The sequence below is a fragment of the Pristis pectinata genome, chromosome 21 (assembly GCF_009764475.1).
Source record: "Pristis pectinata isolate sPriPec2 chromosome 21, sPriPec2.1.pri, whole genome shotgun sequence".
NCBI classification, from domain to species: Eukaryota; Metazoa; Chordata; class Chondrichthyes; order Rhinopristiformes; family Pristidae; genus Pristis; species Pristis pectinata.
The window spans coordinates 38,459,187-38,474,367 of NC_067425.1; the positions used below are offsets into that span (position 1 = coordinate 38,459,187).

Consider the following 15,181-nt stretch of genomic DNA (forward strand, 5'->3'; position numbering starts at 1 on the left):
ATTATTGATTTAGAGAACTAGAGTAGAAGATCCAATCTTCGAATTCTAGGATTACCAGAAAAGACTGAAGGTAATCAACCTTCGAAATTCTTTGCAAAGCTTTACCCTGGTATTCTAGAATCTTCGCCTAAGATTGATCGAGCACACAGAATACCTTTTTTTCAATCCTCCTACACAAGTTAAACCCAGATCAATTATCGTCGCTCTCCATGACTTTCAAACTGAGGAGCTTCTAATTCGAGAGACACTTTGTAGATGAATGATTAATTACCAAGATTGTCAAATGAGAACCCTTGGAGATTACTCACCAGAGGTTTTGAAGGAACTGGTTAAATTTAAAAGGTTATGTCGGATCTGTATCGGAAAGGGTATAATTCGTCAGTTCGATTCCCGGCAAGACTCAGGATCATACTTAAAAACGGCTTGCAAAAATGGTTTCGATCGTCGGAAAAAACCCAGATTTTCCTGGAAGCTCCTGCTGAATGATTTCATATTCCTCGTTATGAACACTTCCTGTTTTCTTTTTTTTTCTTTCTGTGTTTTTTCTCGTAATCATTTATTAATACAGGATGATTCTGCTTTTTGATTCTTTTTTCTTTTTTTTTCTGTTTTAATCGTTTATTTCAATTTAAAAGCTGTGTTCAATTAAGAACACTTGTTATTTTTACATTTCTAACTCTGTTGTTTTTGTTTATCTCTTTATTATGTCTGGGTTGGAATTTTACTGACCTTGAAGTTATTGAGCAGAGATAATTGGGGTTATACTATCTTTAGCTTGGTGCCAGCTGCTTCTCAGCTGGCTTGTTTTCTTCGGGTGTTGGGAGGGGGTGGAGGTTTTTTCTGGGAAGCCGTTCTGGGCTGTCAGTCAATTCTGCTGCTTCGTTACCTTATCTGTAATTCTACTGTAGTATATTTTACTGGTACTTTTCAATGGTTTGCTCATTATTCTTTTTTTGCCTACATTTAAATAAAATTATAATGGATCGAGTTATTAATTTACTTAGTTTCAATGTGAAAGGTTTAAATGATCCTTTGAAGTGAAATAAGATTTTACCGATATTAAAAAAAAACTCAAAACCTCTTTTATCTTTTTACAGGAAACTCACATCCGCAAATGTTACATTTTACGTTTTTTTAAATTGATGGAATGGGATCCAATTTCATTCTTCTTTTCAAGCTAAATCTGGAGGGCTTTCAATTCTTATGGATAAGACAGTTTCATTTGAACAACATAAGGTCATAACTGATACTAATGGTCGTTTCATTATAATATCAGGGAAAATAAATAATTGACCAATAATATTCACTAATATTTATGCGCCAAATACGGATGACACAGGATTTTTGAACGACTTTTGTCATTCCTACCAGATTTGAACTTTTACTCTTTGGTGTTGAGAGGAGATTTTAATCTCTGGTTTGATCCCAAATTAGATAGGTCATCCATTAAATTAGCTGCTCCTAATAAATCAGCTTTATTTCTTCAATCGTTTTTAATGAAAACTGGGATCAGTGACGCCTGGCGCTTTTTGCATCCAGAGGATAAGGAATGTTCCTTTTTCTCTCATGTTCACCAGACACATTCCAGGATTGATTACTTTTTTAGTGATAATCAAATGATTTCATCAGTTAGACCTGTGACTAAAAAGAGATTGCTCTCTCTCAGATCATGATCCGATGTTTCTATCTTTACATTTCCCTGGGTTCCATCAGACAAATAGATTTTGGCGTTTTAACCTAACCTTGTTATCTGATAATTTTCTTTGTTAATTTTATGGGGAAACAAATTACTCTTTTTTTAAGAGTATTCGTCGGAGCAGAATTCTAGTTTATCGTTCGGGATACTTTCAAAGCCTTTATTAGAGGTCAAAGTATTTCTCATACGCCAAGCATTAGGAAAAAAGCTAACAGAGAAGGAGCCGATCTAGTTGATCGGATTGAATGGAATTACTTATTTATAACTTTGGAGAAATTTAATTTTGGGCCTTAATTTATCCAATGGATTAAATTACTTTATTTATCCCCTTCCGCTCGAGTTCTTACTAATTTTCAAAATTCTAAATCTTTTAAACTTCAACGTGGAACCAGACAGGGATGTCCTTTGAGCCCTTTGTTCTTTGAATTGGCCTTAGGACCTTTGGCTATTTCTCTCCGAGAATCTAGAGATATCCTTGGTATCTCCAGAAGAGGTATTAACCACAACGTTTCTTTATATGGTGATGATTTATTACTTTTTATATCTAACGTTGAAGCCTCGTTACCTCCTGTGTTTTCTTTACTTTCTCTCTTTAGTCATTTTTCAGGTTACACATTGAACTTATATAAGAGTAAACTTTATCCTCTGAATAACCTGGTACCATTTGATATTAAAATTCCCTTTAAGATTGTAAGAAATCATTTTACCTATCTGGGGGTGTCAATTATTAAAATTATAAACATTTATTTAAAGAAAATTTATTCACTTTATTGCATTATGTGAAATTGGTTTTATCAAGTTGGTCTCCCCTTTCTATATCAGTGATTGGCCGAATTAATGCTACTAAAATGAACATTTTACCTAATTGTATATATCTATTTCAGGATTTACCTGTTTTTATTCCTAAATCTTTCTCTGACTCTCTTGAGTGAATTATATCTTCCTACATATGGTATAATAAACATCCTAGATTAAATAATGTTTACCTTCAGAAAGTTAAAAAGAACGGAGGTTTAACCTTACCTAATTTTCTATTTTATTACTGAAAAGTAAATATACGAAATCTTACGTTTTGGTTACATTACATTGATCAAGAGGCTTGTCCGGTTTGGGTTTCATCGGAAATTAACTCTGTTAAAAAAAATCTATTATCTCTCTGCTTGTTTCTTCACTTCCAATATCATTAAATAAGTTAACAGTTAATTTAGTAGTTAAACATGTTTTGAGGATTTGGTTACAATTTAGAAAATATTTTGGTTTATTGAGTTTTTTCCTTGTCCAGTCCCATTTTGTCTAATTACTTTTTTGAACCTTTTATGACTGATGTAGTTTTTAAAGAGTGGGAAAAATGAGGTATTACTTGTTTTCAATATCTGTTTGTTGGAGGAAACCTTTCTTCGTTTGAACAATTGTTTACCAAGTATAATTTACTAAAAACTCAGATTTTAGATATTTACAAATCAGAGATTTTCTTCGATCTCAATTAAATTCTTTTCCTTTGAGTCCTGATAAAACTTTATTCGATGTAATTTTTCATTTGGAACCCTTTCAGAATGGCTCAATATCTAATATTTACAACGGATTACTAGGAATGAATACGGTACCACTAGATAAAATTAAAAACGCTTGGGAACGAGATTTGCAGATGTAAATTTCTGAGGAAACTTGGAATGAAATTTTCAAGTTGGTTATTACTTCATTATTATGTGCTCATCACTCTCTCTTTCAAATTAAAGTGGTCAATAGAGCTCACTTGTCTAAAGATAAACTATCCCGTTTTTATTCTGACATATCTCCTTACTGTGACAAATGTAATAACGGAGTGGCTTCCTTAATTCACATGTTTTGGACGGGTCAGAGTCTTAAAAATATTGGACAAAGGTCTTTCATACTTTTTCTGTACTTTTCAAAATAAAATTCAAACTTAATCCTTTGACTGTGCATTATTTGGGATCGTTGGAGAAAAAAGATATAACTTTGAAGACTTCTGATTTGCACATTCTGGCTTTTATTTCTCTTATAGCCAGGAGAGCTGTATTGCTGAATTGGAAAGATGTTGCTCCGCCTATACATGTTCAATGGTAACAGGATGTTATGTAACACCTGAATCTAGAGAAGATTTGCTGTTCAGTTTTTGAATCTAACCTAGACTTTCAAACACTGTGGGGACCTTTTTTGAATTATTTTCAAAATCTATGATTTGGGGACTATAACACATATACTGGCCGACACTGTTCCGTTTTTAAGGATTTTCCTTGTTGTTTCTTCCATCAAACAGCTTCCGGTTTTGGTAATGGGAGTAGATCTTTTTATAATAAAATATATCTTTTTTTTTCTTCCTTTATTAACTAACTATTATATGTGATTATCAATTTGGACTATTTTAATCTAAGTATGATTTAACATAAAGTATTCAGCAGTACTTTTCCTCTCTTTTTGATGCAGGCACTCTGTATGTTTTTCATGGATTCAATAAAAATATTGTAAAGAGAGCTGGTGAACGAAGATGGACAGGAAATACATGAGGTGTGGTCGAGGACTGTGCTGAATCCGGTAGCAGAGAAGCCCCAATTAAGAAGGAATGAGGCATCTTATAGGCACATGTGCAAAGTCTCGTCATCGGGGCAAGAATGACAGAGAGAACAGGACGGGGAGAACACAATGCAGTCCTTACAGGAGGCAGGATTTGAGGGAATACCCTCGTCACCGTGGTGGGAATATGTGGGCTTGTAATGCACATTTACCGCTGACCGATTCCCTGAGATCGAGACGGTGAGATCCGGAAGGTGAATGGGACACTCATAGAGGGACCTCGGGGAGTGTGAGCGCGATGGAACTGGCAGCGGGAGTGCAGGATGCAGCATCAATACCAATCAATGTCCCTGAAAATAAAGTTCTGTGAGGTGCCGGGTAAGGATGAAGCAAGGGCTACCTTGCGTGTAGACAGATATATCCTGGGCACACGGGGACGAATCCAAAAGATATTTCTTTGATTGGCAGACAATAAGTGCAGTTGTTCAATGTGAGGCCGTGTGCAGCCAGGCAAATGTTTGTACCAGCAGGAAGAGACTAGTTGGGCCTCTGTTTGAAAATATCACACCACACTCGTGTGCGATGGAGGTGTAGAGGAACTCTATATCCATGGTAAAGAAGAGCTGGTGAGGACCGGGAATTGGAAACTGTGAAAATGACGGAGGGCATTGGATGTTGTGCATGGGCTGGACACTGGACGGGTGGAAGTTATGTTTTGAAGACGTTCCCAGGAATTTAGGTCCGGTACTGCCAGGACACAATGGACTAAAGTTATTCGGTGGAGTGACGGGCCCAGGGATGGATGAGGATGTGCCTGAGAGTGATGTTTGGTCTCTGTGTGAAAGAGGTCAGTTTACCAAACCACAACAGCGTCACCCATTGGTTTGATGGTGATATTGGCTTTGCTCCTCAGTGAGCAGGGGTAATGCACTTTTGGAAGGGCTTTGGTGAGAATGAGCAACGATCTGGAAAGGCAAGAATAGAAATGGGTCATATAAAGGTGAAATTCTGGTGGAAATTCAGAGCAAAGTTAATACCTAGATCGACTGTCCAGTTTTTTATTCGTCCCTGTTTAATGGGTGACTTGCAAAATCCTTGGTGGGGAATCGCGCTGAGGTCAGATGCCGTGCAATCTGGGTCAGGACGGCCGATTGGCTCCCTGAAGAGCGGTGGTGAACCAAATACATTTTATCACAACCCGGTAGTTATGACAGTCCATTTATTACCCCATCCACTGCCACAATCCCAGATTGTTATCTGAATTTAAATTCCACAAGTGTATTGAGGAGTTACGCACCCAAGCGCCTTCCAGTTATCCCAGTTCAGAGTTCATCTACTACTGTTGTCAGGAGAACACCTTCCCCTTGCCCAGGTGTCCGAAGCTCCGTTTTTCCCTCGTAACAGATGAAGGATCATCGATCTATTACGTTGATCCTGTTTCTCTCTACACAGAACTGCATGATCTGTTGAGAATCTCAGGCATTTTCAGTTTTCCAACCTGCCATATTTTGTTAACGAATCCCACATTCTGTTGGCCTTGACATTGTGGAGCAACTTTTTAGTAAGTTGAGTTACAACAACAATTTAATAATCTGCATTACCTGTCACCCACCCCTCCTGTGACTGGGCTTCACCCATCAGATGAGCTCCAGTGCCCCACTGCAGACAAACCCTGAGAAGGCAGCCTCTACAGAGGGGACGCAACATGACCTTATGTTTATACAGAACAGTGAATGGGACAGAATATTTCCTTGGAGGTACATAAGGTACATGATTGAAACTGTGAGAGCTGCCCCTTTTAATATGTCTGATGTAACACAGTGGAACAAATGGCACCGAGTCGGGAGGGTTTGGGGTGTTGGGGATGGTGATGAGCTCGTCCTTGTTTTCTCACGGTGTGGACGACAGTCACGGCGTGATCTGCTGTCAAGCGAGCAGAACTGGAGAAACGTTCTTTTCAACACAGTTTCACCTCAAAGTTCAGCCTCCTGCCCGATAAACGGCCTACCATGAGGAATCGTTACTGTTCACATCTCAGGAAGGAGTTGATCGCCAACACCAAGCACACTTCCCCACAACACACACGCACTGAAGTGTGAATCCAGCGCTGATGATTGGTCCTTAGGTGATTCTGTCATGAAGAAGCTCCAGCGGCCACGACATTGTCTGATCCTGTCACCACCCACCCCTTCCCCACCATCAGCCCATCCACAAGGCACCGAGCGACAAGGAAACAGACACAGGGCGGAAGAGATTTTATTGATTCATTTCCAGTGTCTGTGAACAACATGCTTGATATTTGATTCACAGACAGGATGAAATCACAGCGCGCTGTTCTCCGATAAACTACATGTCCAGGATTGCCACATTTTACAACATCATGGTGATGTTGTTTACAGTGTATTTATGTGAAGAGTTGGTATCATTTGGCGAGGGCTGGGATGTATAACTGGAACCCCTGGATTTCCCGCCGCAAACGCAGCTGCAACTGGTGAACAACTGCTGGGGGCTCGGGGATATTTATAACGAGGCCGGGTCTGCAGCTGTTTCTGTGATTTGATTAATTTTAGAATGAGATTCACTGGGTATTTCACCGCGTTCTTCAGCTTCTCTCGGAACTTCCCCTGTGTGACGACATAAATCCCCGTGTTGATGCAGGTGCTGAGAAGCTGCAGCATGTTTGCTACCAAAAAGAAATCACTGTCCGCGCTGTACTGAGCGCCTAGAACATTCTGAATTACAACACACACAACTGCTGTACTCTACAGCAGTATGAAACTGCCCGATATGCTGAAGAGTAAAACGATGGATTTCCTTCGGTTCTCCATCTCCGGATCCTTGTCATTCTCTCCACCGCTGCGGCCCCGAAGCTCCCTGCGGATTCTAACGGATAGGAAAATGTACCCTGGCGTCAGTGAATTACACCAGCAATAACAAAAGGAACGGGAGACAAGGGGTGAGAGTAAACATCAACAACTCAAATGACGCCCATGAGGGTAAATTTAAGAATGTCCATTTCAGGACGCACCCAAAACATATGCCCAGCGCAGACTGCGTGAAACAGTTTCCTGTCATGTTTGAGACTCTCCCCTCTCACCTTAAACCGGTGTTCTGTTGTTGTAAATTCCCCCATACCTGGGAAAAAATACTGTGTGCCTTGCAGATGAAAAGAAAATGCATGCAGGTGGACAGATAAAGTGCAAGGGACACGACGAGGTAGGTTGGGAAATCAAGAGTTCATATTTTAACGTCTGGGTAGTCCGTTCAGTAGTTTTAAAACAGCGGTATGGAAGCTGTCCTTGAGCCTGGTGGTGCGTGTTTTCATGCGTTTGTATGTTCTGCCCGATGGGAGTGAGGGTAGAAGGGAGAATGTCTGGGGTGCGAAAGGTCATCGATGATGTTGGCTGTATTCCCGATGCAGCAGGAACTGTAGGCGGAATCAGTGGAGCGGAGGCTGGTATCTGTGATGGACTGGGATGCAATGGTAAATGACCTGACGGACCGTCTGTGGTGAGGGACAGGACAAGAAGTGGGTGGGGTCTGCCGCAAGGGAAGGAGAGGCAGTGGGTGAGGTGCAGGGGTACTGTGTGGTTCTTGGGCGTGGGGTGAGGAGGGACGCAGTCTGCCGAGTAATTCAGAATCATTCACATCTCAGTTAACAGAGATTTGCCTCCTGATCCCCCTGATCGCCCCGCTCCCCTTTCTTTCCCACTGTCGCTTCGCCAGCTCTCGTTCCTCATCCTTCTCCCTTCCCACCCTTCCCGCTCCTCACACCTACTCTTGTCTCTCTACTCCCACACTCTATCTTTCTCTCACCACCACCTCTCCTTTCTCCAAGCAGCCGCAGTGCTCAATAAGTCATATGCTTCACTTTCCTTTCCGACAAATTTGACAATTGCTGTTGCTACAAGCAATATCTTGTAGTAAATCAGCAGATCGAAACGTATCTGTTGGGGGAAGTAATTGCCAAAGGTTCGTGGCGAAACAATGTACCAGGACTGAGAGAGGAGAATGGGAGAAGGCCGGTATGAAGAGGAGAGGTGGAGCTGGCAGACAAGAGCCTCAGGTGATTGGTGGACTGAAGATAGGCGACGGGCAGGTTACGGCAGGTAGGGGAGGGAGAAATGAAGTGGGGAGACAGTGTGACGTGGCTGATGGATGCTGACAGAAGAGGGAACAAAAGTCGGAAATTGCGCGGGGAAGATTTACTTGGATGCTGCCAAGCGTCGAAGGCCTGAGTTATCAACAGAGGTTGGGTAGTCGAGGACTTCATTCCTTGGAACGTTGGATGTTGGGGGTCACCTGGTCGAGGAGTGTAAAATCACCACGGGTACGGACACAGTAAACGCGCATTGTCATTTTCCCATGGAAAGGGATCAAAAAAACTTGAGGGCGAAGTTGAAGGCGAGAAGCGACAGATTGAACGGAGATTAAGGTGCAAATCCTTGAGCTACCAGAGAAAGTATTTGAGGCAGTTTCAACATTAAAGAGAGTTGGATAAATACAGGGATAGGAAAGGTTTGGAGGGGTGCGTGCTGAATACGACGAGCTTAGCTGTCAGCACAGACCAGTCGTTGGTGAAGGGCCCTTCTCCATGCTGCATAATTGACTATGGCTGCGGGAAATCAAATGAATAAGGCAGGAAATATCTTCACTAAGATAATTCGAACAACTGGGAGAGCTGACCAAGCTCATTCCATGTGGAGGTGCACACACACACACACACACACACACACGCGCGCGCGCGCGACATCAGGAAAATGTGATTTGGCTTGGATGTTGACTCCTTCCCCTGGGGCGTGGCCTATCCTTGCGCGTGAACCGTTCCTGACACTTGAGGACCAAGGAGATAACTTCTCTGGTAGGGTCACCTGGAAACCATGCGGTGCCTTGGATTGGGTGACACAACTGCTCCGATATTAAAATATCAGGTGTGTGTATCTGCGGCTGGAGATGCTATATAAATGGCCTATGGAAATCAACAGGAGGTCTCGAAAGAGACAAACCTTGAACCCATGACAGGCCACCCTCGAACTGCTCTGCACACTCAGCCTGGTATATACTGCCCCCTGTTCTTACTGAAGTCACTGATCCTCAAGTGCACAGGGCAGTGATGGTCTGCTGGTTGGCAGTGGGCAGACGATCAGTGCAGACACGATACTGTGGATGTTGGCATCTGGAGCAACAGAACGTGGAGGAATTCAGGTCGGGAAGAGTCTGTGTGAGAAGTGGACGGTCACACTTTCGGATGGAGACCTTCATCTGGAAAATAAGTCCAACTCAGCGAGGCAAGTAACACCAGGAATATCAGGAACGTGCGATAAATTGACAGACCTGATGTCACGTAGTCAAAAACAAAATGTTGCAGATGAAAAATATGAAATAAAGCCAGGACCTGGATATACTCTCCGGATCTTTGAATGATCAACAGCACAGTCACTTCCTGTTCTTGAAAGAACTCATGAAATGGAAAATGTCATCCATCTCCCTCTCCATTTTTTGCCCAGTCTGAGATGTTCAATTTTCTGCTCTCATTCTGTATCAGGGTGACAGAAACAAATCTGTCAGTGTCAAACAAACTGCGGATCCATAAGAGAACAACAAGTCCCAGCTATCAATTCTCCTGTGAAAGGCAAACGAGTCTTAATATCCTGGTGACAGGGAACTGGACATTCAAACTGTTTTGATGGGGAACCTTATGTCACTACCCCAGTACATAATGGAGAGACTGTACCTGAAACACTGGGTACAGAGCTCAAGGAAGTTCCGGACTTAAAAAAAAAGTCTAGCACATAGAACATAGAACAGCAGAGCACAATAGAGGCCATTCGGCCCACAATGTTGTGCTGACCTTTAGACATCTCCTAAGACTATCTAATCTCTTCCTCCCACATATCCCTCTACTTGAAATTCCTCCATATGCCTATCTAGTAATCTCTTGAACTTGACCAATGTACCTGACTCCACCACCACCCCAGGCAGCGCATTGCACGATTTGGGTAAAATAAAACCTTCCTCTTATTTCTCCATTGCACGCACCACCCATTACTTTAAAGCCATGCCCTCTTGTATTGAGCATTGGTGCCTTGGAAAACGTGCGCTGGCTGTCCATTAGATCAATTCCTCTTAATACTTTGTACACCTCGATCATGTCTCCTCTCATCCTCCTTCTCTCCAAAGAGTGAAGCCCTGGCTCCCTTAGTCCCTCCTCATAATACATACAGTCTAAATCAGGCAGCATCCTGCTAAATTTCCTCTGCAACATTTCCAACGCTTCCACATCCTTCCTATAATGAGACGGCCAGAAATGGACACAGTACTCGAAGTGTGGATCTTTCTACAGTTCACTTTGATCGGAGTCTGAGCAAAAGGTCCGGAGCTAGGGGAGGGTCAGGGCGGCTTTAAACCCGGGAACCGTCCACTTCAAAAACATATCAACTTTGCGTCGTTTTCTTCAAACTGTTTAAGCTGTTCCTGATGTTGAACGCAATGTCCCTTATTCATGGGAGAGTTTTCCGTCCCGGTCTCTCTGCAGACCGGGCTGTTCCACATTCCAGATGTCCGATGAACTGTTCACTTCAACAACAATCTCTTTATCGCTTTTACTTTGTTTTATTCAAAATTTCTCTTGTATTTGAAAAACACGATGATGCTGGAGGAACTCAGCTGTCCAGGCAGCATCCGTGGGGAAAAGCAACCGAGCAACGTTTCGGATTCAGACCCTTTGGAAACAGAAATAAACATCTTTCCATCGGGGGATTGAACCCCGGTCTCCTCCATGACGGGCGGGGATACTGACCACAGTACTAACGAGGAACCCAGGGAAGTGTGTGATATGTCACTCTGTTGTCAGGGTACGGGAGAGTTCACAGTTCACCCCGGAGTTTGTTGGTCCACTGTTAAACCGGCGCCTTTCAGACACCCACCTCACCGTGTGACTGGAGGGATCTCAGGATTTTACAGTGATTGAGTAACTTACTGTGTTCAAGAACAGGCCGGAGGTGGGACTCCCATTCAGGCCTTACTGCATGTGATTGAAAAGGATATTTCTAATCAGGATTTACTTTCCCATTTAATGACAGAGACAGGAAACAATTTATCGCTCTTCGACTATTCCAGGATCGACTCTCACATCGTTCCTATCCCGGGTGAATAATCACCTGGCGCTGTGTGACTCCGGTCTGTTGGATGGTGATGATATCAATTGGACTGAACAGGGAGTGCAGCAGAGTGAGGAATGGCCCGTCAGAAAGCAGCTCGGAGACTGGTGATCGAATCACAGAGTCAAACAGCACTGGAGACGGTTCAGTACCCAAATGGCATGCACATTAGTGCAGCGATGGTGGTATAGTGGTGATAATAGCTGCTTCCCAAGCAGTTGACCCAGGTTCGATCCCCGGCCATCGCAGATTCCAGAGTTTTAATCTCCCGACATCGGGAATGTCACTATTAAACCTATTAAAGAACAACGATCTGTACAGGACTTCGATTGGTCTACTCATGTTAATCCGCAGGTAACTTGCTGAATTCATGTAGTTTCGCGAGTGTAAGCGAGATCCCATCGCCGGTTCATTAATTATCGCTTACTTTGTGCAGGACAGTGGATCAGCGAAGCAATTCCGGTCCCTCATGTTTTTCTGGTAAATCGATGAACAGATGAGTGCAGTTTCCTGCTCTCAATCTGTCCCGGATTCTCATAGCAAAAAACTTCACATGTGGTCGCCCCATTACAGCAAGGATGTGGAGGCTTTGGAAAGGGTGCAGGAAAGATTTACCAGGAAGCTGCCTGGATTAGACAGTAGTAGCTATAAGGAGAGATTGGACAAACTTGGGTTGTTTTCTCTGGAGCGTTATGGACTGAGAAGATACCTGATAGAAGTTCGTAACGCTATGAGAGGCATAGATAGGCCAAGTAGGCTGATATATTCCCTCGGGTGGAAATGTCAAATACCAGAGGGCATGAGTTTAAGGTGAGAGACTGTATGTTAAAATGAGTTGTATGTAACAAGTGTTGATTCACAGAAACTGGGGAGTGTCTGGAATGGCCTGTCATGTGCAGTAGTGGAAGCAGATGCGACACTGTTGTTTCGCAGGCTGTTAGATAGATAGGCACGTGGATATACAGGGAATGGAAGGAGATGTGCAGGGATTTGGGGGGATATGGATCATGTTGGTCAAAAGAGTTTAGTTTAATCCTGCATCGTGTTCAGCGCGGACATGGTGGGCCAAATCGCCTGTTCCTGTGCTGTACTGTTCTATCTTCTATGATCCCAACATGTCCCAGATGACGTGTTCACACTGAGTGACGTCAGTATGTTCACCCTCCGCTCCCTGTCTAAGTTTACCCCGTGCAATCTCTCCCCTCATTCCCCTTCCGTTCCGACACGGACTACACTCGGTGACTCTGCACTGACAGTTGTAATACAGGGTCACAGTGTCACACTGCACACCAATGTCCACACCGACCATAACATGTCCTTCTGTGCTAAAACCGTTGTCCACCACTTGTCCCACAAACGTCTCTGCCTTTGCGATTTAAATGTTAATCTGGATATTTCATCAATGTTATGAGAGCTTCTGGTCGTGCGGTCCGAACACCAACAACCCTTCGGATGAAACCCTTCCTTAGACCGTCTCCAAACCCCATCCCTCATACTTGGACATTTCTGCCCTTCACCCGTCTGTTATTGTGGCTCCGTGCCCCCTTTTCAGGGTTAAAGCCGGCCTGTCCTGTGTGTGCCACAGCCAGCTCACGTGATGTGTTTGGTCTCACCCTGTCGGAGATGTTCCCCTTGTTCACCCCACTTCCAATTTTGCCGCTGAACATCCACTTGTTCTCTCTCTGTCCCGGTTCTAGTGACGGGTCCCACCACTGAAACGTTAACTCGCTTTCGATTTCCGCCTGACCTGATGAGTGTTTCCAGCATTTTCTGTTCTATAGCAGAACACAGGGTCATACAGCAGAGAACATTGTGCTTTGGACCATAGCTGAGCACAACAGGGACCGTCGTTCTCCCCAACGAACCCGGCCACATGGAATAATGGAATGGAAGGAACTTTCATATTGAAACGCGAGATTTTCATTCCAAGTGAAGTGAAATGTATTTTGCGGGGATGTGTGATGTGACAGCGTCCTGTTGTAAAATGTTAAGCTGAAGAATAGTAGAGGATGGTGTCGATCCATCGACCTCTGGGTTCTGGGCCCAGCACGGTCCGCTGCGCCACTCTGCTGTTGGGCAAGCAAGTTGCATCGTTCCATATTTCCTCATTTGTTCTTCTTGTCGTTATCATTTCTGACTCAACACAGTTTATTTTTGCTGCCTTCTTTTCCCTCACTTACTACTTTATCTCTTCCCATTCTCTCTCTCTCTTTCTCACTCTCTCTCTCTCTTCTTTCTTAGTTCCTTACTTCCTGTCGCACAGTGTGACCATCACTGTGCTGTCTGTTGCTCTCTCCCGGTCGGATATCCCGTTGACAACATTTCAGCAATGACGTGTATGACATTATCGAATTGTCTCTCTTTCTGTGGCCCTGCTGTCGGACATTCTGTTTCTCTTCCTTTGTGTCTTTTGCTCCTTATTTGCGTCAATTGTCAATGTACAGAGCAGAGGGCACGGTCTGTGCTGCAGTGGGGGATGACCCAGTGATACTTTAGTCACCCTTCAGGACACAAAACGATTGCTTCACCCACACCTGGTGGTGATTCATTTTGTCCAATCCAGAGGTTTCATTAACTTCACAAATCTCTCTCTATAACTGCATAAATGCAGATTTCCTTCAATACTGAAGAGCCAGCAGCTCGCTTTGTCTCTTTGTGACGTTCCTGATGCAGGTTGTCGACCCGAAACGTCTACAGTTCCTTTCGTACCACAGATCATGCTTGACCGATTGAGTTCCTACAGCAGAGAACATGGAAGAGCACAGCACAGGAACTCACCCTTCGGTCTGAAATGCTGTGCAGAACTAGTTAAATTAGTAATCAACTATCCAACTTAACTCATCCCTGCTGTCTACACAATGTCCATATCCTTCCATTTCCTGCACATCCATGGACTGATCGAAGAGCCCCTTGAACTCTTCGGTCGTATGTGCCACCACCACCACCACCGCAGGCAGCGCATTCCACGCTACCACCAATTCCTGTGTAAAAAAACTTAACCCGCACATCTCCTTTGAACTTACCCCCCTCTCACTTTAATGCACGCATTTTGGTATTCGACAAGGTAAAATTAAGAGGCACATCTATGTGAGTTGGCGATGCAATATTACAGATAATTTATCTGTGTCAGATGTCACTTTCCCTGCTCTCTGTGGCTCGACACAACATCAGGTATGGATTTCACATTCCAAGTACGTTCTGAGGTCAGTCAGTATTCTCTGCAGGGACATGTTCTGGAATTGTTCAAAGTTAAAGATCACCAGCATGGAGATGCCGGGGATTGAACCTGGGACCTCATACACGCAAAGAATGCGCTCTCCCACAGAACTACATCCCCACTGCTGCACCTTAATTTCAGAAGTCCGCTCTTTTATGGGTCTCACTCTTTAAGCATAAAACAGAGGTATTGGAAAACAGAGAACAAGGCTGGTACCCACCATTCGGCCCTCCCGCTCCACAATTCAGTGCGACCATTGCTAATCATCGAAGTTCAAGCCCCTTTTCCTCTCTCTCCCCACACGCCGTGAAACTCTTTTGGGATAGAGGCCATTTAGAATTAAATAAAAACAAGACATGAGACCAGGCAAGTCCGTTAGGTCCAAGTATGTCGCCGGAGGAAACACACACATACCGTTGAAAGGGAAGAGCGACATCTGGACACCAGGACGTGAGAACCCGCAGGGAGGGCTCCCTCTGTGCCGAGTGAGGCAGCAGCAGGGTGCGCCCGCCTCCGGAAAGCGCTGTGTTACCCAGCTGACAATGACACGCACATAAAAAGCTGCCGGATCGCCAG

General features: G+C 43.8%; 1 non-coding gene across 1 annotated transcript; it reads left to right on the forward strand.

Annotated features, from left to right (window-relative positions):
* The first annotated feature begins 11,564 nt into the window (after positions 1–11,564).
* trnag-ccc (transfer RNA glycine (anticodon CCC)) lies at positions 11,565–11,636 on the forward strand. The gene has a single exon. It is a non-coding gene; the product is annotated as a tRNA-Gly (tRNA).
* Positions 11,637–15,181: the final 3,545 nt, after the last annotated feature.